The 27,763-nt window shown below is 39.3% G+C and overlaps 1 protein-coding gene across 1 annotated transcript in view; it reads left to right on the top strand.

Moving 5' to 3' along the window:
* The window catches only part of NIBAN1 (niban apoptosis regulator 1), a 2,689,070-nt gene that overhangs the window by 1,546,666 nt on the left and 1,114,641 nt on the right, over window positions 1-27,763 (top strand). The window lies entirely within an intron of this gene.

The following is a 27,763-nucleotide window of genomic DNA, read 5'->3' as shown; positions in this document are numbered from 1 at the left end:
ATTACTTCTGCCAGAAGGGTTTCAGAGCTTCAAGCTTTGTCTGTAAAACCTCCGTACCTGTTTTTTCACAAAGATAGAGTATCTCTCAGGCCAAATCCATCCTTTGTCCCTAAGGTTTGTTCCAGTTTTTGCCTACAACAGTCATTAGAACTTCCAGTTTTCTTTCCAAAGTACTCAAACAAAGCGGAATACATATTCCACACATTAGATGTCCACAGGCAATTGCGTTTTTATTTAGATAGGACCAAACAAACAAGGAAAACAGATCAATTGTTTGTATCCTTTTCAGATAATAAATTGGGCAAAGCCGTCACAAAGGTCACTATTGCCAAATGGATCAGGGACTGTATTACTCAAGCTTATTCCTCTTCTAATAAAGAGCTTACGACCTCTGTCAAAGCTCATTCTACAAGAGCTATGGCTACTTCAATAGCATTCCATTCTAAGCTTGCCATTAGTGACATTTGTGCTGCGGCTACGTGGTCTTCCCCGCACACTTTCATTTCTCACTACAAATTGGATGTGGCATCTCGGGGGCGAGCTTCATTTGGTTCCACAGTGCTCAGGAGTGTTTTCCAGTGAGCCACCCAGGATTTAGGTGCTAGGGACGCTGTCCCATCAGTACAGAATGTAGGCGAGATAGGATCACATAACATCTTTTAGTTATGTACTTACCATAACTTTAGATGTTTGGGATCCATCTCACCTACATTCCCAATAACCCACCCTCCTTCCCCCTTCCTTGGAGATCAGAGGAGATCAGAAGGTCCGAATCCTGTTGTTTCATCTTGAAACATCTGGCAATGTTATATAAACATGTTATGTATGTGTGCATGAATGTGGACAAACAAGATCTGGAGGATTAGTGGTGGTGCATCCTGGGATAGAAAATAGCTCAGCCAATAAGAGGCTTCGCTCTATAGCATAGCGTGCCGAGTCGGAGCCGAGGGATCGGCTCCGAGCCCATCAGTACAGAATGTAGGCGAGATGGATCCCAAACATCTAAAGTTATGGTAAGTACATAACTAAAAGTTTACACCACCAGGTGCATAGCCCTGCCACAGTAGTTCTTCCACACCACACACTCACATGCACACTCACACATATGTCCAATTTAGAGTATCCAATCCACCTACCACATGTCTTTGGAATGTGGGAGGAAGCCCATGTGAACATAGGGTGGACAAGCAAACTCTGCACAGAAGGAACTCCAGCTGAGAATCGAACCAGGGAACCTCTTGTTGTGAGGTGACAACACTATCCACTCCACCACTGTGCTGTCCTTATATATACATGTATATATATATATATATATATATATATATATATATATATATATATATATATATATATATACATTGTGTGTGTGTGTGTGTATATATATATATATATATATATATATATATATATATATATATATATATTTAATCGGGTTACCTTTAGTTTATCAAACTCCCACTTCACCGACACTAACTTTGCCGACACTTCACATTACCGACAAATGGAAATGTGAATAGATATATAGATGTATACACATATATGTCTTTTTTCCTAGTTATGTCCTCTCAGGACTCAGCCTTCTTTGTCATTTGGCATGAAAGCTCTCAAGAGCTTTGCGCTCAAACTTGTCTTTTTAGACAGCTCATGTTGTCTAATGGTTTGAATGCATGAAAGGTGCCCTGAAGCTTTGGAAGCTGGCCAGCTGTTATACCCTTGGCATATAAAACCCATATAGCTAAGACTGCTGCAGCAGTGATTATTCAAACATCCACTGTTACAGTAAGTTTACTTACACAGCTGCACTTTGCCTGGGTATGGACACTAATTTTTATTTACCTAGCATTGGCCTTTTTTATGGCTCTAGCCTCCCTCTTTCAGTTGGCATGAAAGCTCCGAAGGGCATGGGGCCCAGACCATTGATTTTCTGAAGCTCTGCTTGTGCTCTCAATGGTCTTGGTGCATAGAAGTTGCCCTTAAGCTTTGGAAGCTGGTCAGTTGTTATATCCTAAGCAGGGAATAACCCATATAGCTAAGGCTAATGCAGCAGTAATCTTTTTGAACATCTTCTGCATTAGTAACTTTGCTTATAGGTTCATAGGTAAGTACTAGGCTAGCTGCCCTTGCAGGCTGTTTTAAGCCTAGCCAGTTTCCCTTTTTGTGCTCAAAATAACTTATCCCATTTAGTTTTACATTGACCTTACCCATCTCATGGCCTATAATTATATATTACTCATAATGAGTTTACCTGAGATCATAACATAGATAATTTGAGGAGACCTATGCATGGGATAAAGCATTTAGTATCTGCCTCCGTCCATCAGTAGTACAGAGGGGAGTCCTGGGGTAAATCTTCTGTTTCCCATCCATAGATCTATGTTTCTGTTGAATATAGACAGGGATGAACTTTGTTTTCTATGGATGGGGAGTCTGTTTCACAGTAGCGGTATCCTCTGTGAGATACACCTGTCCTTCCAGGTCATTCTGTTGATGTTGTAAAAGAGGTTTAGACCCCTAGACTAAATATTTCCGATGCCATTTGAGTTGTTGATGTGCAGTAAATCTGTCAGTAATGGGTTGGAGGATGTCTTGTATGCCAGACACAGGTTACCTCATAGCAGTCTGTAGGATATCATGTATACTGACAGGACTTTTAGTCAGTCCACAAAGAACACATTGTTTAGGCCTTGTATCTTTTTTTAAGATATTACTGTGGGCGTTCCAGTTGTTGCATGTGTCTGGACAGCTACGTGCCAAATATGATTAGCCTAATGAGGGCTGAGTAAAGGGGGACAATGACATCCCTAGATCTAGACACAATCCCTTTTTGTTTATAAGCTGTCAATATAGAAGGACTTTTTTTTACTACAATAGACACATGTTGATCAGAAGTCAGGTCATTGTTGACTTCCAAAATGGCTGCACATTGAGTAACAGCTTGACTCTTATCTCTCCCAGTATGAAAACAGAAACTCAACAGAGAAGGCCAGTAGACTTTTGTGTTTATGGGTATATTTCAGTAACTGGCTAGTAAGTGTACTATCTGGATCACAAACAATAAAGGGCTGGAAAATGGAAGAAGTTTTAAACAGATATTCAGATGAGGTGATAAAGATGCAAATTTCAGAGGCTGAAATGAAGAAAGGCTGACTCAGTATGAGGGAGACTGCTCAGGAAAAGATGTTTCAAAAATAATAGAATTAGAGGACAGAGCACATAAGAAAGTCTGAGATTTTCAGCTATAACAGAGAATACCTTTTATAGTAAAGCTGCAATCCTGCAAACATAAGGAGTTGATTCTGACAAAACTGTGGCAGAAGGACAAAATACTAAAACTGGGAGACAGCAAAATGTTTGTGGAGAATGATTACTCATTGTACACCAGGCAGAAGAGGAGTAAATTCATTCCACTATTCAGGGAATGTCGAGACGCAGGAGTGAGATTCAAACTGCTGTACCCAGTTGTCTTCAAGATATTCTTCCCTGGAGGAACAAAATCATTTTTTGATGAAGTACATGCTAAGGAGGAAATACAAAAGTTTGTCCAGTAAAAAGTGAGGCGTGAAACAGAAGGAGATTCTGCTTCTTGTTCTTTTGATAATAAAGACCACAGAGGGACTGTACTGGTAAAACCTTTTCTACTGTTTCAACGTAAAATGTTGGAGAGAAGGAAGGGAGCAAGACAGTTGACTAGAAGAATCAAGAATATGTTGGAAATGAAGCAGAGACAGGATTTGGGAGATAGGGATGAATTGTAATAAAACCAGTAACTTAGTGTGCAATTACAATGCAGTAATTATATTTGTGAAATAAGACAGATCAGGAAAATTTGGAAATATTGGACTTTTTCAGAATTTGGACTTGTGGGGGAGTATATGCCCTACTTCATGTCATTAATGTTCAGAAAAATGCTTTGAGGAGGGGTAGAGAGGGGAGAAATCTAACCGTGAGAAAAGAAAAGAAAATTCTTAATAGTGCTATTTTTGTGGTGTATTGTTTTCTTTGCATGTTATAAAGTAAAGATTTTCTCAGTTATTTTAAGTGTAATGTGGATTGTAAACAGATGCAACTGTTCTATTTTTTTTTCTCCCTTCTCTCTATGTTTTTGTTCAGTTTTAAGAAATATAGGCTCTGCAAAAGCCTGGCTAAAAGAGCATGACAAAAGAAAAATAATGTGCTTTTTCTTATTCTTGCATGGGGGACCATACTGGAAACATAAAAAAAATGGACAAAGGCCCATGAAAAGTAGGTACAAATCTGTATGCTGATTAACATAAAATGTGCATACATAATTCTGTAACCCACCTTCTCCAATAGAATTGTGGTATACCAACATTCAAATGCAAACCAGACAATGAATATATGGGCCCACAGACCCTGTAGTAAATGGTAACCATTTACTGAAATGTGTAGCAATGATGTTCACTGGGAAGGGAGAAGATGATGAACCTTAGGATTTTGCTTTTGGTGACTTGCAGTATGTGGGTTTTGTGGTAAAAGTAGGGCATTTACTGGTAGGCAGTATTTTAATCTTGGCAAAAGACTATTATAGTTTGCTAGGACCTCCAAAAGTCATTCTCCACAGCCTACTGATCAGTGGCATAGCTAGAGTCCGTGCCACCTGGGGCTGTCTGAGTTTGCTGCCCTTCCTCCCTCACAATATCATGGTCACATGGGGCCCCCCATACACATCCCTCCCCCCTGTAGCCATTCCAGTGTCCCATTACTTGGCTATTTTGTCTCATTTATCTTAAACATTTTAATGTGCATACTTCTTTACTTCTACAATAATTGTATGGATTTCATTTAAATCTTTTATTTTACATTTTATAGCACAACCACTAATAGGCATCTGCTAAACAAAGCAATACAGTCTTACAATGAAAATAGACTTAGTGTTAAAACTTCTTTGCCCTTGAAACTCACATTCAGTGAAACAGCATTGAAACCCACATTCAAAGAAAATGCATCTGGCCAGTGGCGGATAAAGATTACCTTTGGGCTGTTTTCAAATCATAGGCCCCTTGTGCACAAAATATACATCTGTTCTTTGATACACCTTCCTAATTGTATTAGATTGTATTCCTTGTATAATACAGCATTCTTGTTAGAGCGAATTTTAAATTTGTTTTGAACATTTTTCCAGTAAGCAATGAAACAAAATGCATGAACCAATAATGACAAAACTGCCCAATTCAGAACATTTATATCATAAAAGTCTACTCACTCTATAGATATTGTGTGTTCTTTAATTCACCTTCCTGATTTTGTTAAATTATATTCCTTGTATAGTAAGCATCACTTGTTAGAGTGTGTTAAACTTGTAGTTTTGAACATTTTCCCAGTAAGCAATGGAACAAAACATATGAACCAATAATGACAAAACTGCCAATTTCAACCATAAAAAGGCCACTCAATATCAGACAATATGCACAATCTCTGCAGAAGTAAAAGTCATCTGAATTATTCCACATTAAAGAGATCTGTAACTAATGAAGAGGTTGCTGCCAGCAAACAACCTTATATTTCACTGTTTCATGTATAAATTCAGTGCCTGCTACCCTTGAAGAATAAATTGCCTAGGTTACATTAAAATGGTAAACTGGTAATATTGTAGTACCAGGTCACCCCTGAAAAAGGACTGTGTTCAGTGGACCTACCCAATTAAATGAGTATAATTATTATTTACATTTTCAGCAGAATTTGAATCAATAGGTTTGAAACAACTGCAGCAGCATTTCACTAACTGGGCAGAAAAGAAACCAAATATGACAACAACCTATCTCAAACAATATATGTGAAGTTGTTAAATCTCGCTGTTTATTCTCACTGATGGATTCCGAGCCGATCCTCGGCCCCGACACGGCTGATAGCAAAGTTCAAGGTTTGCCAGTAACTCGAGACCAAGCCCCTTATCCCACAATGCACTGCTGGAATTACCTCAGATCTAGTTTGCCATGGCAAGAGAGATCTCAGTGATCCAGCTAGCTCGGACTATTTTTGTGAAAAATAACAGCAAGTCAATTTAAAAAGTTCTCCTTTTTGTTTAAAAAATAGTGTGTGTTAGTATTAGGTCTTTTCAGTATATACTCTATAGTTTCAATAGTTATAAATAGTTTAAAAGTTAGTGCCTTGTTGACTTCCTCGTTTGTGTGGGCCTTTAGCCCTATTTACTCTTATTAATCTTTATAATAGTCAGGCTTTTTTTCTGTGGGCCTCTTTAGCCTTATTTTTGTAATCTCTAGTTACATTGTTATAGATAGTGCCCGTATTGGGCTTAGTTGTTTGTGGATCCTTACAAGTGAAAGGACTTTACTGTTTTACATTTTGCAGTTTACTCTTTATTTTATTTAAATATGTCAGATGAGAAGGAGAAATCCCATCCTAAATCGGGATTTAAAAAATGCCCAGATTGTGGGCAGAAAATGTCCATCACTGATGGACACATTCAATGTGTCTACTGTCTGGGGGCTAAATACCTCCCAGACACCTGCAGCATTTGCCACACCTTTTCTTCAAGAGTCCTCTTGGAGAGAAGGAGGAAACTTATAGACAGGGGATTGCTACAGCAATCTTTTTCTGAGGTGTTGTGTAGCCATGAGGGTACTAGCATGTCCTCCAAATCATCAAAATCCAAATCTTCAGACAAAGTGACAAAAAAGGCAAAGATTTCAGAAGGAAGGTCATCGGTTCCACAGACATCGGAACCGAGTGTACCTTTGATTCGGAGCCAGCTCTCGGTATTGGAGCCGGTCGCTGAAATTCCTTCTTCCCCTCTGCTCCAATCAGTACCTTCGGTGCATTCAACTAAGTCCTCAGTCAGCCTTTCAGATTTGGACATGAATCGGCTAGTGCAGAAGCTGTTACAGGCACCAGGACTTGCCAAATTGTTGTCGGCCCTGACCAGCTTGTCGGTGCCGAAGACCATGGAGCCGGATTTGTCTACTCCTTCTCCGAGCCGTACTGGACTCTCGGAGCCAAAGGAAACTGAACTCTTGGTTGTCGAACTCTTGGAGCCGATACCCACCAGTGTTATCGGCTCCATCTACTCGGATGTCCTTGGCGCCGACTGAGGACTCTAGGAGCCGACGCTCTCCCATCGGGTCCGGGGAGGATAGTCAAACTGATTTGTCAGTGCCGACTCTTCCTCTCGGGGCTTTGGCTCGGATGAGCTCAGCTCCTACCTCAGGCTCGGAGCCCAGGGTTTCGGTGCAGGAGGATCAAATGGTACTCTCGGGTCCGTCCACTCCTTCTCGTTGGAGCCATGGTGCCTTCGATGCTATGAGGAGAGTTTTGTCTTCAAAGACAATGTCAGCATCAGTTCAGCTTTCCCTCTCCCCTCAAGCTCCTGTGTCTGCTTCTTCATCTACCGGTCCCTCTAAGCGTAGAGACCCCGAGCATCAACTACCCCCACAGGGCATCCCCTACTCTTCTGAGACCTCCCCAGATCCCCCCACTGAAGAGGTGCCCAGGAAGAGATTGTGGAAGAGGAGGCACTTAGACTCCCCACAGGAGTCCTTGACATCTGACATGGACTTAGATGAGTCAGAAGGGTCCCCTCGATCCCCCTCTGAGGATATCTCCTTTGCAGAGATACTATAGATCCTTAGTCAGAGGGGCGATTGGCAGTCCAAGACCTCTACTGAGGATGAGTCCGTGCTCTTGAAGGTTTTTGGGTCTCAACCTTCCACTTCTTGGGTGTCTCCGTCTTACGACGAACTCATGGAACTGATTTCTCATAAGGAGTGGGAGTTACCGGAGGCCATGGAACCTGTTCCTCGTAAACCCAATAAAATTATGTCTGCCCCAGTGGACAAGCCATTTTTGACAAAGGGAGTGCCTGTTGATGCATGGTGGTAGCTGCAGCCACCAAAAAGGAAGTATCTGAGACATCCACCTCTATCCATCCCCCTAACAGAGATTCTAGGGTCATGGATAGATATGGGAAGCGCATGTTTAGTTCAGCGACTTTTTCTCTGTGATCACTGAACTACTTAACCCACTTTACGAGACTACAGAGAGATCTCCTGAAAGAGCTAGGAGATACTCCCCAGGGTATGGTAGCTGCAGGGGTGGCCAACAAAGTCAACGGCCAGCTCGCTACCCTAAAGTCAGTGGTAAACTTGTCCATGTGTCTCATATCCTATGCAGCTGGTGGTTCGAGTAGAGCCGCTAGTTCGGGCATTGCTCTTCGAAGACAAGCCTGGATGCATCTCTGTTCCTTTGCGGAACCCTTTAAGTCTTCCTTTATTAATACCCCATTCAATGGCTCATCACTGTTTGGGCCCAAAGTAAAGATAACTTTAACCAGGTGTGAGCAGGAAGGCAAGACCTTATCTGCCACTGGAGTCTGTTTTTCGACCCCTACTCGACCCTACCTATAGGACCCTAGGGTATCATCTGTGCTTCTGGCTGGGAGCCAATCATTACCAGTTTCGAGCCCTGCCCTTTGGTCTCACTACAGCCCCCAGAGTGTTCACCAAATGCATGGCAGTGGTCACGGCTCACCTGAGATGTCTAGGATTCCAGGTGTTTCCATACCTAGACGATTGGCTCCTAACCGCTGCCACCAGGCATCAATTGACTCAAGCAAAACAATACACTCTGACACTCTGCTTTCAATTGGGCGTTACAATCAACTTTGAAAAGTCTGCCTTATTGCCATTGCAGCATACCGTTTTTATAGGAGCAGAATTAGATACCTCATCTACCACTCTACATCTCCCTTTCGAAAGAGTCTCTACTCTGCCAAAACGTCAGCTTACTGGTGTCAAAGAACAAAGCTACAGCAGCAGAGGTATTGAAAGTACTAGGTTTGATGGTGGCAGCAATGCTGGCTATACCACTAGCAAGGATGCATATGTGAATTCTTCAATGGCTCCTCTTCGCTCAGTGGTCTTACCAGAAACTACCGATGCACCACATGATTCTCATCACGGATTCTTGCAAGGGAGACCTTCGGTGGTGGTTGACATCTCTTCATGTCACAATCGGAAGACCCTTTGTTCTTCCCCTCCAGTAGCCACTGTGACCACGGACGCTTCCCTGATAGGGTGGGTGGGGGCATTTTCAGGGAAAGACTGCCCAAGGCACATGGACAGATCAAGAACCACATTTGCACATCAACATTCTAGAGTTGAGAGCGGTACTTCTGGTGTTGCAGTACTTTCAGGACTCTCTTCCTCTAGGAACTATTGCAATTCAGACGGACAACATGTCAGTAGTCTGGTACTTGAACAAACAAGGCAGAATCAAGTCTTACCCCCTTTGTCGGAAAGCCCTCAGGGTCTGGCAATGGGCTGTGTCATCCCAGCATTTTCTATTAGCAACGCACATCAAGGGGAAATCCAACATGATAGCGGACAAGATAAGCAGGGCGATATTGCTCACTCACGAGTGGTCTCTCAAACAACAGGTTGCGGAGTTGATTTTCCACAAATGGGGCCAGCCTTGCTGCGACCTTTTTGCCAGCCACATCAATTCAAAATGCAGAAGCTACTTTGCCCTAATACTACCTCCCGGTCATCCCCTGAGAGATGCACTTCTACACGATTGGCCCCCCGGGTCTCCTTTATGCATTTCCACCCTTCCCATTAATACCCAGATTTTTACAGAAAGCAAAATTGTTGGGAAGGGCTGTCATAGCCCCCTACTGGCCTCGACAGATTTGGTTTCCGTTTCTCCACCATCATCTGTTGGAAGGTCAGTGGATCCTGGACCCAGTTCCAGATCTTCTGACGCACCCATCAGGGGAACTTCATCCTTCACTACAGTCCCTGAAACTGACTGCTTGGCTAATCCACTTCCCCTAATTGCCAGGCTTCATTCAATTTCAGAAGATACAAGACAAATTCTCTTGTCTTCTCACAAGCCATCTACCAGGAAATTATATGGCAGTAAATGGAAAAGGTTCTCAGTTTGGGCCAACACAGAGAACATTGACCCTTTCCGAGCTCCGCTATCTTTTATTTTAGAATTTTTGACAAAATTTTTTAAGGAAGGAGCAGCAGCTGCTACAGTGCGAGTTCAGTTAGCTGCCATCTCAAATCTTCACCTTGGTTTTGATGGCTCAAATGTTATATGCCATAAATTATCTAGGACTTTTCTTAAAGGCTTTCTTCATATGAGACTGCCAATCAAAATTCCCTATTCTCCCTGGAATTTAAACCTTATGGTGTCTCAAATTATTCTTCCTCCTTTTAAGCCAGCATCTTCTTGTGATTTCAGATTTTTATCCTGGAAAACAATATTTCTTGTGGCCATTACTTCTGCCCGCAGAGTGTCAGAACTTCAAGCATTATCTATCAGACCACCTTACATGATTTTCCATGCTGATAGAGTCTCTCTCAGAACAGACCCCTCATTTTTACCTAAAGTCTGTTCTGAATCAAATATCAATCAGGTCATTGATCAGCCAGTCTTTTTTCCCAACCACTCCAGAAAATTGGAATACATGCTGCACAAACTTGATGTTCACAGACAGCTCAGATTTTATCTTGACAGAACTAAGGATATTAGAAAATCAGACCAACTTTTTGTATCCTTCTCAGAAGCAAGAAAAGGCAATCCAGTGGCTAAAACAACCTTATCTAAATGGTTATCTGATTGCATATCCTTTGTTTATGAAAATGCGAGCATGCCATTAACACACAAACCTAAGGCTCATTCTACCCGAGCCATCTCTACTGCTTTTCAAGCGAAATCGCCCCTTGACAATATTTGTGCTGCAGCCACTTGGTCTAAGCCCTCATACTTTTATCACACATTACATAGTGGATAAGGCTTCAAGGGACAGGTCTTCCTTTGGTTCTACGGTACTGAAGAACATACTCCCATGAGCCACCCAGGATTCAGGGTGATAGGGATGCTACCCATCAGTGAGAATAAACAGCGAGATTTAACAACTTCACATACAGAAGTTATGTACTTACCATAACGTTCCATGTGAGTTGTTTATCTCGCCTTTATTCTCATGTCCCTCCCTCCTTCCCCCTCATGGCTGACTGTTGACTTAGAGGCTTGTACCATCCTGGTTATTCAATATTTCTTCTTCCCCTTTGGGAAGTGTTCTTGGTAGAAATACATAAAAGGGTATGTATATGTTTGTATATATATATATATATATATATATATATATATATATATATATATATATAAATACTGTTACTCGCAGCAAACAAGATCTGAGGTAATTCCAGCAGTGCATTGTGGGATAAGGGGCTTGGTCTCGAGCTACTGGCAAACCTTGAGCTTTGCTATCTGCCGTGTCGGAGCCGAGGATCGGCTCCGAACCCATCAGTGAGAATAAAGGCGAGATACAGAGGTACCTAACCAAGAGGATTACTGGCCTCAAACCGTTGCCCTATGCAGCACGATTGAAAAAGCTAAGACTGTTCTCTGTTGCATACCGCTTTCTCAGAGTCGATCTCTGTCTAACGTACAGAGCCATGTCCAACCCAGAATTGTTGAACATGCTCCATCTTAGCAAAACAAAATCTACTCGAGCTACACGCTCTAGGGATATAAACCTCAACACAACAATGAATAGAACATGCTGGAGGGATAGATTCCCTTTGCAGAGACTTCCCTTACTATGGAACAGGGTCCCGATCTACATAAGACAGAGCCCCTCACTATCACTCTTCAAGAGGAACCTTGATGAGTGGATGGGTAACAGAAAGTTCACACCAGGGATCACACCAACAGCACTACTAGATAGGGGCCAAGGGTACTAGCTGCTAGTACAAGGGTCTGGGGAACTAATAAAGGGACAGTGAATACCGCACAACCTGGCTGGGCTAATATTGCCTTCAGGCAGATAGCCCAGTACCAACCTATGAACCTATAAACAACTCACATGGAACGTTATGGTAAGTACATAACTTCTATGTAAGGAGTCACTTTACTCCTTTGTTGTATGTATGTGTCATACTGAAGTGTCAGTGGCATAGTGTGCCTGATTAAAAAAAACATTCTCAGCTAAATGTGCAGTTGTCTGCACACACTTCATGATTGCATTATATATGACAAATGTGGAATGATCTCACTTAACACAACTGATATAATGTATATGCATTACTGTGAATGGTCAGTGCATAGACAAATGCACAAGAACATCAGTCTTTTGTAATAAAACTATGATTGTACATCCCAGGTCATGACAGGTATTGCACCACCTACAAATTCTATTCATAAACTGCAAGGAATGAGCAATCAAGAAGTGAATTCTCTGTGTTTATGACTGTATAACATTACTTAAAAGTATTTCAACTTTCTAACACTAAACTATTTCCTACTCTTGCTGCAGCCAGTCCAAAATAATATTTCCTTTAAATTGTCTGCTAAAATATTTTTCATTCATTCATTTCTTAAATAACTCACCTGTGCACATGCGCACACACACAAAATCCTGACCTGAATTAAGATGTGTACACCATACATTTACCTTAATGCTGAGCCTGTAATAGCAGAATGTTCATTATATTTAAAATCCCGCACGCGCTAATGAGGAAAAGAAGAAGCAATAGCGGAAGGTGTGTGCATTAATGCAAGGGCACACTAACGCAAAGGGCAAAGGGTGTTTGTTCTCTTAAAGATGAATGAACATCATTAAACAAGAAATGTAATTTGTGTTTGATGCAGGTCGTTCGGAACACTCAGATATATTAGTAATCCTCTGTTATCTTAGAAATAAATAGAACAGAGAACACGAGTATTAGAAGACAGTGTTTAAAAACACTGTACCAGCAGGGTTTCAGTGTGAATTCGGCAATGTAGTCAGCTACACTGAAACACTGCTGGCAAATTTAGGTAGGCAGGACAGAAAAAAATATGATCTCCTCGTTACTGCTGCTGCTTCCAACTCAAGAAAACCAAGGCAAGAATGGCAAGAATGAGTGAGCGGAAGAACAGATGCTGTATTGTTGGTCGTTAATGAGAGAGAGAGTAGAGTGCTCATTTTTTTTTTTCATTTAGCATGACTTGTTCAATGCCATTTTGTGGCAGTTTTGTTTGCTTTGCTAAGCTGCGTTAAGTGTGGGAGTACGGTACTGTGGTACAGGAGTACAAATATACAAGTAATATTTAGACAAACAGAGATACTAAACAGAAAGGCGCGTTTTATATATATTTATGTTAGTTTTCCTTTTTTCTTTGAAAAATTGCTTATTTGACCCATAAGTAAGTTCTTCGAAAAGAGATCAGTTCTTCGTTATATTAAAGTGAGTTGTTTCTTACGTGTTCATGTATTTGTATTGTATCTGTAAGCATTGGTTTATGTAATGCTGCTTTTAAACTCGTGTAGGGTTTTCACTGCAGTTTTCAAGATATGATAGTTGAAGCTTTTTGTGTGTTCAACAAATCAGAAGTTGCAGTTACTGTCAAGCTGTACTCATTTGTAGAAGTTTGGCTTGGGAAAGATTCTTTACCTTCTGAGCTGGCAGTTCTGGCCTCCTTTGTTATTGGAATTTGGGCTGCCCGGCACTGTCGGCTTAGTTTGTATTCCTGTATATTTTTTGGTTGAATGGGTTAAAGTTGCTCTAAAGTTGGTGTGTGTCTGGTGCGATTTATAGTTCTTGCTGATATGAACCTTGCTAAGATTGGTGTAATGGGCATGCAAAAGCACGGAAGTGCGTGCATTGGACACAATGCAGTAAGCAGCCTGCCAAATATTGCTGTACTATAGAAATAGAAATTCTTTCTGATGTCCTGTCACCTTCTCCTCCATACACAAACTATAAAACAAAGTGACTCACACTGCTACCGCATACAATTCCCCTCCCCCAAACAGAGGACAGCTGTGCATGGAAGCAGTAAAAGTAAGGACATAGTAACTGCTGTGGCAACTCTGACATTCTAGTTTAATAAAAATAAATTTGGGATTTAAAGGGGCCAATCGTGAATTCTTGGCATCCTGCTATTTTGAGCCAAAAAATGGTAAATACCAAGGAATTTGGTATGGTTGAGAGGTATGTGGGGGAATGACTGGATTATGGACCTTAGATTGAATTAGTAACAAGTTTTAAGAAAAAGCAAGTAAATAAAAAGTAGTATTGACTGTTATGAGGCTTTTTCTAGTAAATTTATTTATTTTTATTTTATTTTACATTTGTTAACTGGGAGTGTCTGACTGAGCAGAAAAGACCCTTTTTTCAGCAGAGGCCCAAGAAGAAAAGCTCCACATAGAAAAATTACAGATATATTTAGATATTTAGACATGATCAGTATGCACACAAATTACAATAGACATGTTTTTACAGTGGTATGCAGCACATCAACAGTTACAGTGGAGAGAACAAAAATATGAATTTAAAAATAAAGGTAATTAATAGATTTGTGGTGTACAGCTGAAATTTGGAACATAGGTAGAATATATACATAGTACACAGGTACAGCACACCATGCAAATTACATTTTTCTTCCTTTTCTCACATTTTGTTTTGCTCTTCAGCTTTTTCTTTTTGCTCTGAACTGCATTTTAATTTTTTTTATTTTCATTTTATACAACCTTTTCATCAATGAAAGCTTGAGTAGAAATTATGATTACGGTGATTGTTAGGAAAGTGAAAAAGAAATAATGATTACAGTAATGCATTCTACTTGTTGCTCCTAGACAGTATACTGCCCCTACACAAGCTCTAATAACCTTTGTACACTTCTGAAGTATGTGAGAAAAGTGAAAGAAAAAATGACCACACGGTCTTCGGCCCAAGCAAAAGCTATAATGCCATCCTGTGTACACCTCTAAGGTTTGACTATGATAAACATTAAAGAAGTAATAACCACACTATCTCCAGCCCCCCATGTAACCTACAACAGGTTTCTATAAACACACACATCTGAGCAGGGCTGGTTTTAGAATGGGTGTAGTTGAGAGCAGAGGACATTATCAGCTTTATCCTAACAGGGTCATGTCATAGCCCTGTTCAGATTAAAGAGTATAATCAGACAGTTAATACATTTTTTTCTCCAACCAGCAACAGTTTTTTTGGGGCCCTCACACAGTCAAGGATGATTAAGGGAGCCCCCTGAATCCATTTATACAGTCTGGGGAGTGGGGCCCACTGGACTTCTAGAAGATCTAAGTGTCTGAATGTCCTGTGATATATTTTATGCCATACCTTTAAAAATGAAATATTATTACTTGTTATTTGCATTTTTTACTGATGCCCAGAATAATAATGTATATGTCCTGGCATTATTTGATGTTGGGACAGATAAAAATCAGTGATATTTTAAAGAAACACAATACCAGTTTTGTACTTATTTCAGCAAATAGCAATACATTTTGCAAAACCAGTACTACCACACCAGATCAGTGACTGCTGTTTAGCAGTCATGAAACAGCAGCAGGGTAAAGCACTTTTATTTACCTCATTGAGGAGTAATGCATACATGCTGTTGTCCCTGATTTCACAGATTTTGCTCATAATGTTGCTCTGTCCATCGTAAAAAGTTTGATTTCCTATAAATTATTCAGGATGATAGACAATCAATAAATCCAGAGTTTGATACTTTTTATTGTCCAAAAAATGCATGTTGATGCAAAAGGTGTTATTCTATTAACTTTTTTAAGTGAATTAGAATAATATTTAAGACCTATTTCTGATTTTGAGCCTTTATTCTGCTATTATTTATGGCACTGGCAGAATTCTTCAGCAAAGATGTTGAGAGTTATAGTATCTGGTGTTCAGCCAGTATTTATAAAACTACCAGAAAGAGAAACACATCCCTGAAAACTGGAAACATCAGATATTCTTAAAATCCAAGGTTTTCACTGAGATCTATCACTCTGGACTGTTGACCTTTCTAGTGCTTAACTTATTCATGTTCATCATTAGGTTTATCCTGTTAGGGCCATATTACGGCACTGTTCAGGTTAAAGACCATAATCAAGAAATTAATACATGTTTTTCCCTCTTTATTTTTCCCCAGCCAGCAACAACTTTTGTGGGCCCCCTACATAGTCAAGGATGATTAAGGGCTCCCTCTGCAGACACAGGTATTGCAGGTACCTAAAGATGGCTACGTTGTTAGGTTTAGTCCACTAGCAAGGTTTAACTAAGCTAGGGGCACTATGTCAGTGGTAAACTATTTAATGGAATTCTGAAGCCTGTTACTTGATAAAACACTGTTAATATAACCAGAAATATCTTTGAATTTTAAAGGAGATACTAAAGAGTTATTACCCACCTGGTTTCTTAAATGTACAAGACTGCTGTATTAGAGTTTGTTGGTTTAACAGACATGTTACAAAATATCAAGATGACTTACTGTGGTTGGGGGTCCCCCAGGAGCAGGGGGCCCCCAGCAACTGCAGGGTTCGCTGGTGCCTAAAGCTGGCTATGGATGCATTTTTCTAGGATTTTGACCAGGGGGAGAGTAAAGCAATGGGTCTGTAGTTATTAAGTTCAGTGGAGGTCCCGCCTTTATGTATGGGTGTAACATAGGATATTTTCTAGAGTTTGGGCACATAGTTTTCAACAACTGATCTGTTTATGAGGGTGGAGATTGGGATAGCAATAGCATCTGCTGTGAGTTTCAAGAAATAGCTGGGGAGTAGGTCGGCTGCTGTTGATGAGGTTTTTAGTTTGGAGAGCATGCTTTTGATTGAAGTGATGGAAACTGTTTTGCGGGTAAAGCTTGTTTTAGTGTTATTTGTTTTGGGGGGATAGTGAGGTAGGAACTGTCCTGTGATACTAAGGATAGAATTCAATTCACAAAGTGGGAGTTAAATTGTGTTTCGTTGGGAACTTTAGTGTCTGGGGTGGTTGGGTTGGGGGTAGCCTTTTGGGTATGTTTTAGTAGCTGGTTTGCATTTTTCCAAAATTTTGGGGGGTTGTGTTGGCATTTCATTTGTAATGTCATGTAGTAGCATTTTTTGTCCAGCCTAGTGCACTTTTTGCATGGTTGCACAGTTTTTGGTTCTTAGTTAGGCTTTGTGTTTCTTTGGTTTTTGATAGTAAAGCCAGGCAGTGTCTCTGGACTTGAGGATTTGTTTGGTTTCTTTACTGAGCCAGAGGTTTGTAGAGGTTGTAACCTTGATTTTGCACAATGGAGTGACAGTGTCTAGGTGTTGTAGAAATGTTTTGTTGAAATATGCTACAGTCTGGTCAAGTGGGAGGGTTTTTAGGGGGGTCCATTCACAGTTACAGAGTAAAGTACTGAGGACCTCAGAAGAGAATGTGTTTCTTTTGGATTTATAGTTAGTTGTTTTACATATGCTTGTTCTACTACGTATAAGGTATATTATGTTGTGGTCACTTAAGGTGTCTGGGAGACTGCCTGTGTGGGGGTACAATGTGGAGTTGTTAGTTAGGACCCAATCAAGGATGGATTCCCTTTTATATTTTTTATCACATCTAGTTGGAATTTGGACTAGCTGCTGGTAGCCATGGAGATTTATTAGATTACTTGGTGGTTCTGATATACAGGTGAACCAATCTAGGTTGAAATCCCCCAGAATAAGGGTTTCCTGTGAGTATGTGGAAGAACACCAGGATAAGTAGTCTTCAAGGCTAGCAGGTGTATTACCAGGTGGAATATAGATCACAATTGTGGTGATGACCTTTTTAGGGTGAAGTTGAAGTTGTGAGATAAGTATGTCCCAATTATTGGGGGAGGGGTAGTAGTTTGGTAATTGACATACAGTTAAGTTGGACCTATACAGTAAGGCAGTTCCACCCCCTTTATGAAGTGGTCTGTCTTGTCTAATGATATTGTAGCCAGTAGGGAGAACTTCTGAGTTAGCTATGTTTTTATTAGGCCAGTTTTCTGTTAAAGCAACTATGTCTGGGGAGTAGTGTGCTGTTGTGGCCTGGAGTTCAGGTATTTTATTTTTGATACTTCTAATATTAATATTTAGCATTAAAAGATGCTTGGTTTTGCTGCTGTTGCTGATTTGCCCAGGGATGAAGATAGTGGGGGTGTTATGTTCTGACATTTGTGTTGGAGCAGTTTGTGTTGGACAAGATGGATTGGATTTGGGCCTGGGTTGGGGTGGATATCCCCACTTATCAATGTGTAATATTATCTTGGAGTTTTTCTCCCCGGGCCTCCGCTGAAAATGGACATGTATCCAGTCGGACTATCCCAGTCAACAAATGTAAAATAAAATAAAGTAAAAAAAATATGGTGAGCCTGCTGTTAAAATGGAGATACAGATGTTGGAGTTTGGTGCTGAATGAATGTTTGCTTAGTAGCAATTCTGTATGTAGCCCTCATGTATCCATGGAAACAATCTGATAAAGAGAATTTGACTGTCTGGTTCTCATGCTTCACTAGAGACAATCTCAAAAACAGAAATTGGTTACAGTCTGGTAGAGAGTGATTGGCTGGGGGGCAAAAGAAAAGAGAAACTGGCTAGGAGATAATATTGTATGAAAGCATTCAAGGTTTTCCTAGCTGGGAGAGCTGTAAAGATAAGATAAAACCAGTTAGCACTTGGTAGAACCATAGGCTGCATCATTGTCTTAGTATGCATACCCTTTCTTTTAGGCTAACTCAAGTCTGTGAGTATGGCTGTCTGTTTGGGACATCTGTTCCTGTTAGGAGTGTAAAACTTCAATATTTGACGATGCACATGGTTTTGTGTGTTAGTATTAAATTAATATGTTTTGGGGGTATTGGGGTTTGTTTCTTTTTCTGTTTGAATGCTTTCAATAAAACAAAAAACTTTGTAAGCTGTAACATAGACTCAAATAGATGTGACAAAAAACAGCTATATAAAAGTTCAACCTGCCAAACAGTGTATGCATGTAACACAGAAGCTGGAACTAGATGTATAACAAACATGGTGTTATATACAAAAGGTGGGAATAATAACTTTTTAATACATTGATGCTTTCTGTAATGTCTTTAAATGTCAATGCCTTACAGATAAATACAAAAAAAGAAAGAATAGTGACCAAATATAGAGTAAAAATACCTGTTTTACAGCAAACACACTTTAAAAGAACTGAACATGTGAATTTGATAGAGAAAGGTTTTCAGGGTGGTTATTCAGTGAAATATGTGGGACAAAGGTAAAGAGGAGTAGTTATATTAATTGCAAGAGGAGCTCCAATAGTGATAGAAGAGGATAAAAAGGATAATAATGGCAGATTTGTGGTGATAAGGGGCTAGTGGCAAGGGAGGAGGATTACACTGATATGTATTTATATTCCACCTAAAACTGCTATAATGGGGCTTAAGAAAATTCTGGGAGAAATAATCAGTTTTCAGCAGGGAATATTACTTATAGGTGGGGACTGGAGTGTAATTTTCAGCAGTGAAGATATGTCTGGGGCCCCAGAAGGGAAAGTATAACAAAGGAGTGTAGATTTTTGAAGACATTTATGAAAGTATTTGGCATGGAAGATGTGAATTCAGTAATAAGAGTTCAGAGTGAATTTGCTTATTATTCCTCAAGATATAAAAACTGGGCTAGGCTAGACAGAATTTACATTTCACAGGAACGGTTTAGTATCATTTGCGCGAATGGCATTCTGTCGGCACATATGCTGCCGAAAATCAGAATGTCGTGCACAAAATGAAAAGTGTATGAGATAGTCGAAAACACTTAAGCAAATGCAGTCATTTATGTGAATGGGACAACAAATTTCTTAACATTTGAATGTAAGAGTTCAACACAACAGATGGAATGTTTAGATGTACAACTAACTAAGAAAGCTAATGAAATAGGAACTGATATGTATAGGAAACCCTGCTGAAGGAATAATTTATTACATCGTAGCAGCATGCATCCAGGACATATTTATTCAAGTATCATAAAAAGCCAAGTGTTAAAGGTATCTAGGCTAACTAGCCATGATAATAGGTACCAAGAGCAACAAAAAACATTTACAGACAATTTTATAGAAATAGGTTATCCTAAGAAAGAAGTAGATAAGGCACTCAGGGAGAATGTCATGCAAAGATCAGAAAAGGGTAAACCATTTTTTCACAGAAATAGAAGGAATGAAAGGAAGATTTGTAGAGTAAAACAGGATGATAAGAAAAATAGGTTGGTAATTCCTTTTACTAATAGGAACATAAAAATTAAAGAAATAATAAATAATAATTGGAGATTGCTCACTATTGATGATACAGTAAAAGAATTAGTTGGGTCAAAACCCAATTTTACCTACAAGAACATGAAGTCATTAAAAAGACTATTATGTTATGAAGAAAATAAAAAAGATGACATACATATTCAAAGGAAAGGGACATTGTCATGTAGGCGTTGTAACCAGTGTACGTATATGGTAAATGACAATTAGTTTATACATCCAGACACTGGGCAGGAGTATATTTTTAAATGTTACGCAGATTGTAGATATAGGGACTTAGTATATTTAGCTTAGTGTCAGTTGTGTAAGTCCTTTTATGTGGGAAAAACAAATAGAACCCTTAGAGAACGTGTTAGGGAGCATGTATATGCTATAAATAAAGAAGATGAGGGAAATGCTTTGGCAAGGCATGTTATGGGTCATGGTACCACACATAAGTTCAAATTCAGAGCTCTAGAGTTGGTTAAGAAGACAGGTAGGTTAAGCAATATTAAAAACTACACAGAAGAACAAGAGTGTAGGTGGATAATGAGACTACAAGCACATAGAGCACATGGTTTAAATGACAAGGTATCACTCAAACCTTTTTTATCAGCACGGCCTTATGCACATTAACTACTATAACCATGAAGCCTTATATATATATATATATATATATATATATATATATATATATATATATATATATTTATAAACCCTATGTATGTTTATAAGGCCAGTATATTGAATAAACTGATAATATTTTTCCATCATATTATATATGACTTGATGCTATGTAAATTTTAAAGCATTAGTGTTTTAAATTATGAAATGAATTTGCAGGTTATGCGATTGTATAAGTTTATTGTAATTGTTATGCATATATATATATATATATATATATATATATATATATATATATATATATTTAGTATGTGGTTTCAACTATCATATTTGCAATTGATGTGTTTTATATTGTGTTCACATTGCATTTAATAGGGAGTTATTAACATATCTTTATGCATACGTTTTTATATGTAGGTATGCATTTGTTATTTTATAGGTAAGATAGTCTATGTATATCTATTTTATGGAGATTAATTGTTTAATTGTTTTTATGAGGTCATAATGATATGCAAGGTGAGATTGGATGAATAAGTTTAATAGGTAGCATAAAAGCTAGAGGAAAATGAACAGCAGTATTGAAGTCTGATGAAACGTTTTTAAACGTGAAAGCGCTTACCATTGGATCCTGTTCCTGTAAAAAAAAATTTGTATTAAACTACGTTGGATTAAGCTGTGGCAAGCCTCTTTTGTTGTTTTTCTACTTCGTGATTTTGCTCTGAAGAGGCACCCTACTCAGGACTGGTTGTTTTTTTACAAATGCAGTAGTGCATTCGCATAAGTGTGTAAGACTATATGTATGGAGATCGCGGTACAGTAGGGAATTGAAATTCATCCATATCCCCACTATAGTATGATCTTGGAGTTGGAATATATTAGTAGCAGGGGGTGTGGGGGTATGATATGTCATATAGGAGTTTGACTTACATCTACTCTTATACGGCTATGAAGTTTTTGTGACAGTATCGACTCAAATGTGTCGATCATTTGAGTCAACATTGTGTAGGTGTGAAGAGTTTGGTTTCAGTGTTTATTTTCATTATTTTGAACGGCAAATGTTTTGCCTTTTGAAATAATTATAGTAAACCCACAGGAATATGTGCATTTAATTGAAGGTCTTGATATGAACCCAATAACTATTTCAGATCATGTGCCAATAGGTTCATAGGTTCATAGATTAGTACTAGGCTAACTGCCCTTGCGAGCCATTTTAAGCCTAGCCAATTATCCCCCTGTGAGATTCAAACCCTGTACCTTGTGTTTGCAAGGCAAACACCTTAACCATTAGGCCACCCTCCCAACCCAATAATAACTAAAATAAAAACACAGGGTAATGAAATAAAAATGAGACACTGGCACTTTCCCACCTATCTGTTGAAAAGAGAGGAATTTAATGAATGGGTAGTGGAGATTATTCATGAGCTATTTGCAGGGATAGAAATTACTTCTGAAAATATAGCTAGTAGGATAAAATTAAGGTGGAGTTTAAAAATATGGTGGAAATAAAAGAAAGGGAGCTATGGTTAAGGAGTAACAAGAATTATTTAGAGGGACTGCCATATGTTAAAGTATTGCAGAACAGGGAGAATCTCACAGAACAAGAAGAGGATCAACTGCAGAACGCTAAGCAGAAAATAATGGGTTACCTCCATAAAATACATGAGTTTAGAAAGATTTCTGTTAAGCAGCTGTTTTTGATAATAACACTAGAACACAAAAACGTTTGGCACAATGATTCAGGCAACAAAAAGTAGAAAAGGCTGTTGCGATGCTTAGAGAGCCTATATCAAGGAAGGTAACGAGATCCTGCAGAGGTATCTGAAATATTTTGGAAACTCTATGAAACGTCTGTATAAAGCAGAGAAATATGGGAATCAAGAAAGGATACAAATTGAAATGTTTATGGAAGAATTAAATATGCCAAGGTTAGAGGTAGTTTCTTATAATTAGGATAGAAGGAGATGAGATAAAAATTGTGATGTATAACCAATCTACAAGGAAGTCCCCAGGAATAGATGGTATACCTGTGGAAGTTTGGAAGTTAGGAAGGAAAAAACTGCTAAATATCTGGAAGGTTTTGTTTAACAGTATTTTAAGAGGAGGAGAAGTACCAACATTCTGAAAGAAAGCATTGGTAGCTGTAATACCTAAAGAGGGTAAAGATCCATCAGATCCAGCTTCATGCATGCCCATTTCAATACTGAACCATGATTATAAAGTGTTCATGTCTATACTGGCTAAAAGAATGGCAAACATAATGCCAAAATTGATAGATATGGATCAGTGTGGTTTTTGTAGAGGGGAGACAAACATTTGACAGCATTAATAGAACATTGATGATCCAGAGGGAAGAAGAATGTAGGAAAATACCATTGTTGTTGTTGGTATGTCTTGATGCAGACAAAGCATTTGACAGAGTAAGCTGGGACTTGTATGATCAGGGCAATGGACGCATTTGTTGAAAAAATTATAAGGTTGATTAGGAGGATATATGAGGGATCGGAGGTAAAAATTAAAGTTGGTGGAGTCCTCTTTGATAATTTCTGCTTGAGCAAAGGAAGGAAACAGGGGTGTTCTCTTTCCCCTTTGTTATTTGCATTGTCTATAGAACCATTAACAAAAAAAATAAGGGACTCAGAAATTCAATGATATAATAGGTATGATAGTCAAGAAAAGCTGGGTCTATTTGCAGATGATATTATTTTATATCTGACAAAACCAGAAAGAGACATTACATTGTTGTGGAGCATTTTGATTTCAAATCTTTTTAGGATACAAAACTAGAGAAGCTAAGACAAAGGCAATAACAGTAAATGATGTACCCACATATGAATTGGTTCAGCAATATCCATATTTATGGGGACATGATAAAATGAAGTATTTAGGAGTATGGATTAAAAAATATTCTGGTCTGGCAGCTAAGGATATGTGGGAAGAGAATAAATAAAAGATAATACAAAAACTGAGAAAATGGAAGCTTTGTTATATAGACATGGCTAGTAAGATACAAGCAGTTAAAATGTTTTTAGTCCTATTAGTCTTATACACAGATTAAGAATATTTTTATCAACCAGAGGAGAAGTTGTGGATAGCAATTAATAAAGAGTGGAAGGACTTTATCTGGGAGGGGAATACAGCAAGAGTCAAGTGGGATAAGCTGATTCTTCCAGTAGTAGTAGTTGATTTGGGATTACCTGATTTGACGGGGCATTTCAGAGCTACACAGTTAAGGCTCCTATACATAGCACAAGCAGAAAACTATAATTCAAGGTGGAAATGGATGATGATGAAACAGGTGGGAAGCTCAAGAAAAAAGGAAAGACTGGGATTTTTGGATGTAGGTCTTTAAGGAGATTGACAATAAACATTCAGAATATTATATGTATAAAAGTAGCAGAAAGTATCCAAAGAACTAAAACAACATGGAAATGGAGTAAGGAGATTCTGCCGATAGTAATGATTGCAATTCGGGATATAGACAGTAGGCAAGAGGGAGCTGGAATTTATTGGAGAAAACTGGCAAAAGAACCAAGGTATTGGGAGTGAATAACTACAGAGGGTAAGATGATACAGTGGGAAGATGCCAAGAATTTATTTGGACTGCAGGTTAGAGATTGCTTTCCCTATCAAGAACTGAGTATAGGCAAATATACTATAGGGTAGTATAAGGTATATTGAGTATAGGCAATCTCTGACACTACCTCAGTGCCTTTTCTTTACTTTGAGGAAGTCTACCAGAGTTGCATGTTGGCCACTCTTGTATGTAATCTGATCTTGTGACTGTCTCTCTTGCTGAGCTGTGTGTTATCCACAAAGAATCTAGTTACCAGATAGAAGTCTAGAATCTCCTTTTTCTTTCCTGTTGCCTAACCCAAATGGATCCAGGCCGTCCTTGTGTCTTGCTATATCTGTCTTGCTGTAAGCTCCCCCATTATTAACACCAACTCATGTTGTTCTGCTATATCTTGTAGGTCATGCAACTACTGCTTGAATTCACCAAGACCATTTGTCTAATTTGGTTTGTTCAAATGAAACACTGAATGAAATACCTCTTTTGCTCAGGGAGGACTTTTCCAATGACATTAGCAGCAGTTAAGAGCACGTGTTATGTCACTGCATTTGATTTGGGTAGATCCCAATCTGATACATGACCTTAGAATTCCAAGAAGTTATAACTAAGCGCTGCCTGTTGTATTCTTTAGCTGTGAGGGGTAACAGAATGCAATCAATGGTGAGCATTAGCAGCACTTGAAAGGATTTAGAAAATGAATGCCAGCCCCATAGTACTCATTTTAACTGAAGAGGACATTATGCCCAAGTGGCTCTTTTCATTGGCAAGTGTCTGGTTAGTGAATTGCCCAGAGTCACACAGTGTCTAAGTGGAAAATGATGATGTTAGATCCTGAACAACAGACTGAAACCCAAAAGCAACTGATAACCACAAGTGTGTCTGCTAAACTGCTAGACATCATCAGCTTTGAGGATATCCCTGCATCAAGTCATGCTACTAGGGTCAATAACAGTAGTCAGTCAGACTTGGGTCATCACCTCCATCATTGATTCAAGAGGAAGTAGTTAATTCCAAAATAGTAAGAGGACCAAAGCCACACAAGCTGAGTACCCTAGCTTTATCAGTACCTTCAGGAAAGTGTTCTCTTCAGAGCTAATGATAGGATCCTGTCCATAGAGGCAAAGTACTTCAGGTGTGTTAGTAGCGCAGGGGATGTGATCTACCCAGAGACAGTGGGAGAACCAAAGCCACATGAATCTGGAACGTCAGCTTTATCAGTGGCTCAGTGAACAGGATCTGCCCAGTTACAGTGAGAAGACCACAGCCATATATGCAATACCAGTACCTCAGCTCTATTAGTGGCTCAGAGGGCATGATTTACCCAGAGGCAGTAAGAGAACCAGAGCCACACAGGTGTGGTAGCTCAGCTCCTTCTGTGGCTCATACTGCAGTACTTAATTATATTCGGTCGGATTGTGTAGATAGACATCACAGTTCTGGAGGAAGTAGTACAGCCAGCAGAGATAGCAAGAGGACTAGAGTCTCATGGCCATTATCTGATTAGTACCTATATATTTCATTAGTTCTGAGAAATTCCCTAGTAAACACGAAAGGACGCACTGACAAGAAACCAAAAACTTAAAATGTTCAGTGTGCAAGGCTCCAGTAAAGACTGTCCCTCCACAAAAATGAGAATCCAATAAGTCAACGTAGTCACTCAATAATCAAAAAATAACAGTTTAATAATGAAAACTCAACCAACAGTAAAACCCTAGTTAAAAATATACAGAAGATTAAGTGCTTTCATCTCCTTACAGGAGACTTCATCAGAATCCACATAATTATCTGTGCTCAAGTTTAAATACACAGTCCTTGCATCCTATTGGTTCTGCCAAAATAGGCTATTAAAACACCTTGGTAAAACTTAGTCACTAAGTCATTTTCTATTTAACCACATTACATTACATGCTGACAACGTCCTCAATGTGCAATAACTACATAAATATGCAAAACGAAATTGTATGTACATAGTAAAAATATGAGCATAATAAAAATATGAACATAAATATACTTATTTGTGTCTCCTTAATATTGGAATCTATGAATAAAAATAAAAATAAAAAATAATAAATAATAGTAATGTTATACAAAGCACCTGATATTTGAAAAAGAGTAAAATCCCACAATTGGAGGAACTCCCTGATCAGCCTCAATAAGAAGCTGAGATCCCTCATAAAAATCCTCCAAAGCTACTTACGAAAACAAAATCACCACTGATTCTAAAGACAACCACAAAGCATTCTATAGCTGTGTCAGAATCTCAATGGCAGCACTCAGATCTGCTCTGAGTTACAGCACAATGGCACTAAATATACAGAACCAACTGATATTGCCAACATCCTGGCAGATAGGTTCAATGCTAACTTTACTCCCTCTCACCCCATAAAGGGCCCATCTCTATACCGGAAGAATGCAAAGTTCCTGTAATCACAGCTGCACAGGTAAAAAACAGACTCTCCAAAGCCAAGAACACAGCATTCATGGGACCTGACAACATCCCAGGTTGCGTTCTACACGAACTGCAGAATGAATTGCCACCCCACCTAAGCACCATGTTCAATCATAGCCTCACCTCAGGCTTTGTGCCCACTGAATGGTTTACAGCGATGGTTATCCCATTCCACAAAGGGGGAGCCACCATGGAACTCTGGAACTACTGCCCCATTAGCCTAATGAGCCTGGTCTGCAAGCCCATGGAACATATCATCATGGAACTTATAAACAAAGACATTAGTAATCTCCAAACTCTGGACCCCACCCAGTTCGGGTTCGGAAAAGGCAGATCATGTCTCCTAAACCTGATAGACTTCTTTGAAGCAGTCACCAAAGCCGTAGACGGGCATAAGGTGGTTCACACAGCCTCTCTAGATCTTGCCAAGACTTTTGACATCATCTCCAACTCTGGAATTATAGATAAACTCACTAAACTAGGTATAAATCCCTATGTCACAAGATGGGTTGCCAACTGACGCACTGACAGAACCCACGCTGTGAAAGTAGCAGACTCCAAATCCGACTTCAGACCAGTGAGAAGTGGAGTACCACAGGGTTTAGTCCTGGGTCCTCTCCTGTTTGGTATCTACTTTTCTGAAGTACAGGCTAACACAGAAGGTCTTTGGCTAATGAAATTCACAGATGACTGCAAACTAGAAGCCATAATCAAAACTCCTAACGATGTGGACATCCTACAAAAGGGCCTCACTGAGAAAGATGCCTGGTGTCAAAGCCATGGCCTCAAGCTCAATGCCAAAAAGTGCATTGTCATCCCCTTTGGTAAAAACTCTGTACCCATGAGCTACCACATAGGTGGTAGTCTACTTAACACTGAAAGTTTGATAAGAGACCTTGGGACACAGGTGGACAGTAGTCTCTCCTTTAATAATCACATCGCCACAGTAGTCAGAAAATCCTTCTACGTGGCACACCTCATCACAAAAGGTTTCTCATCTAGAAAAAAAGAGGTAATTGTTCCCCTTTACTCGTCACTCATTAGACCCATTATAGAGTACAGTGTCCCTTTTGGTATGTATCTCACAAGACATCT

This window comes from Protopterus annectens, chromosome 10.part0 (genome assembly GCF_019279795.1).
Source record: "Protopterus annectens isolate FY-2018-M chromosome 10.part0, PAN1.0, whole genome shotgun sequence".
Classification (NCBI taxonomy): Eukaryota; Metazoa; Chordata; order Ceratodontiformes; family Protopteridae; genus Protopterus; species Protopterus annectens.
Note: the sequence above shows the minus strand (reverse complement) of the source record. Positions and strands in the feature narration are given on the sequence as shown.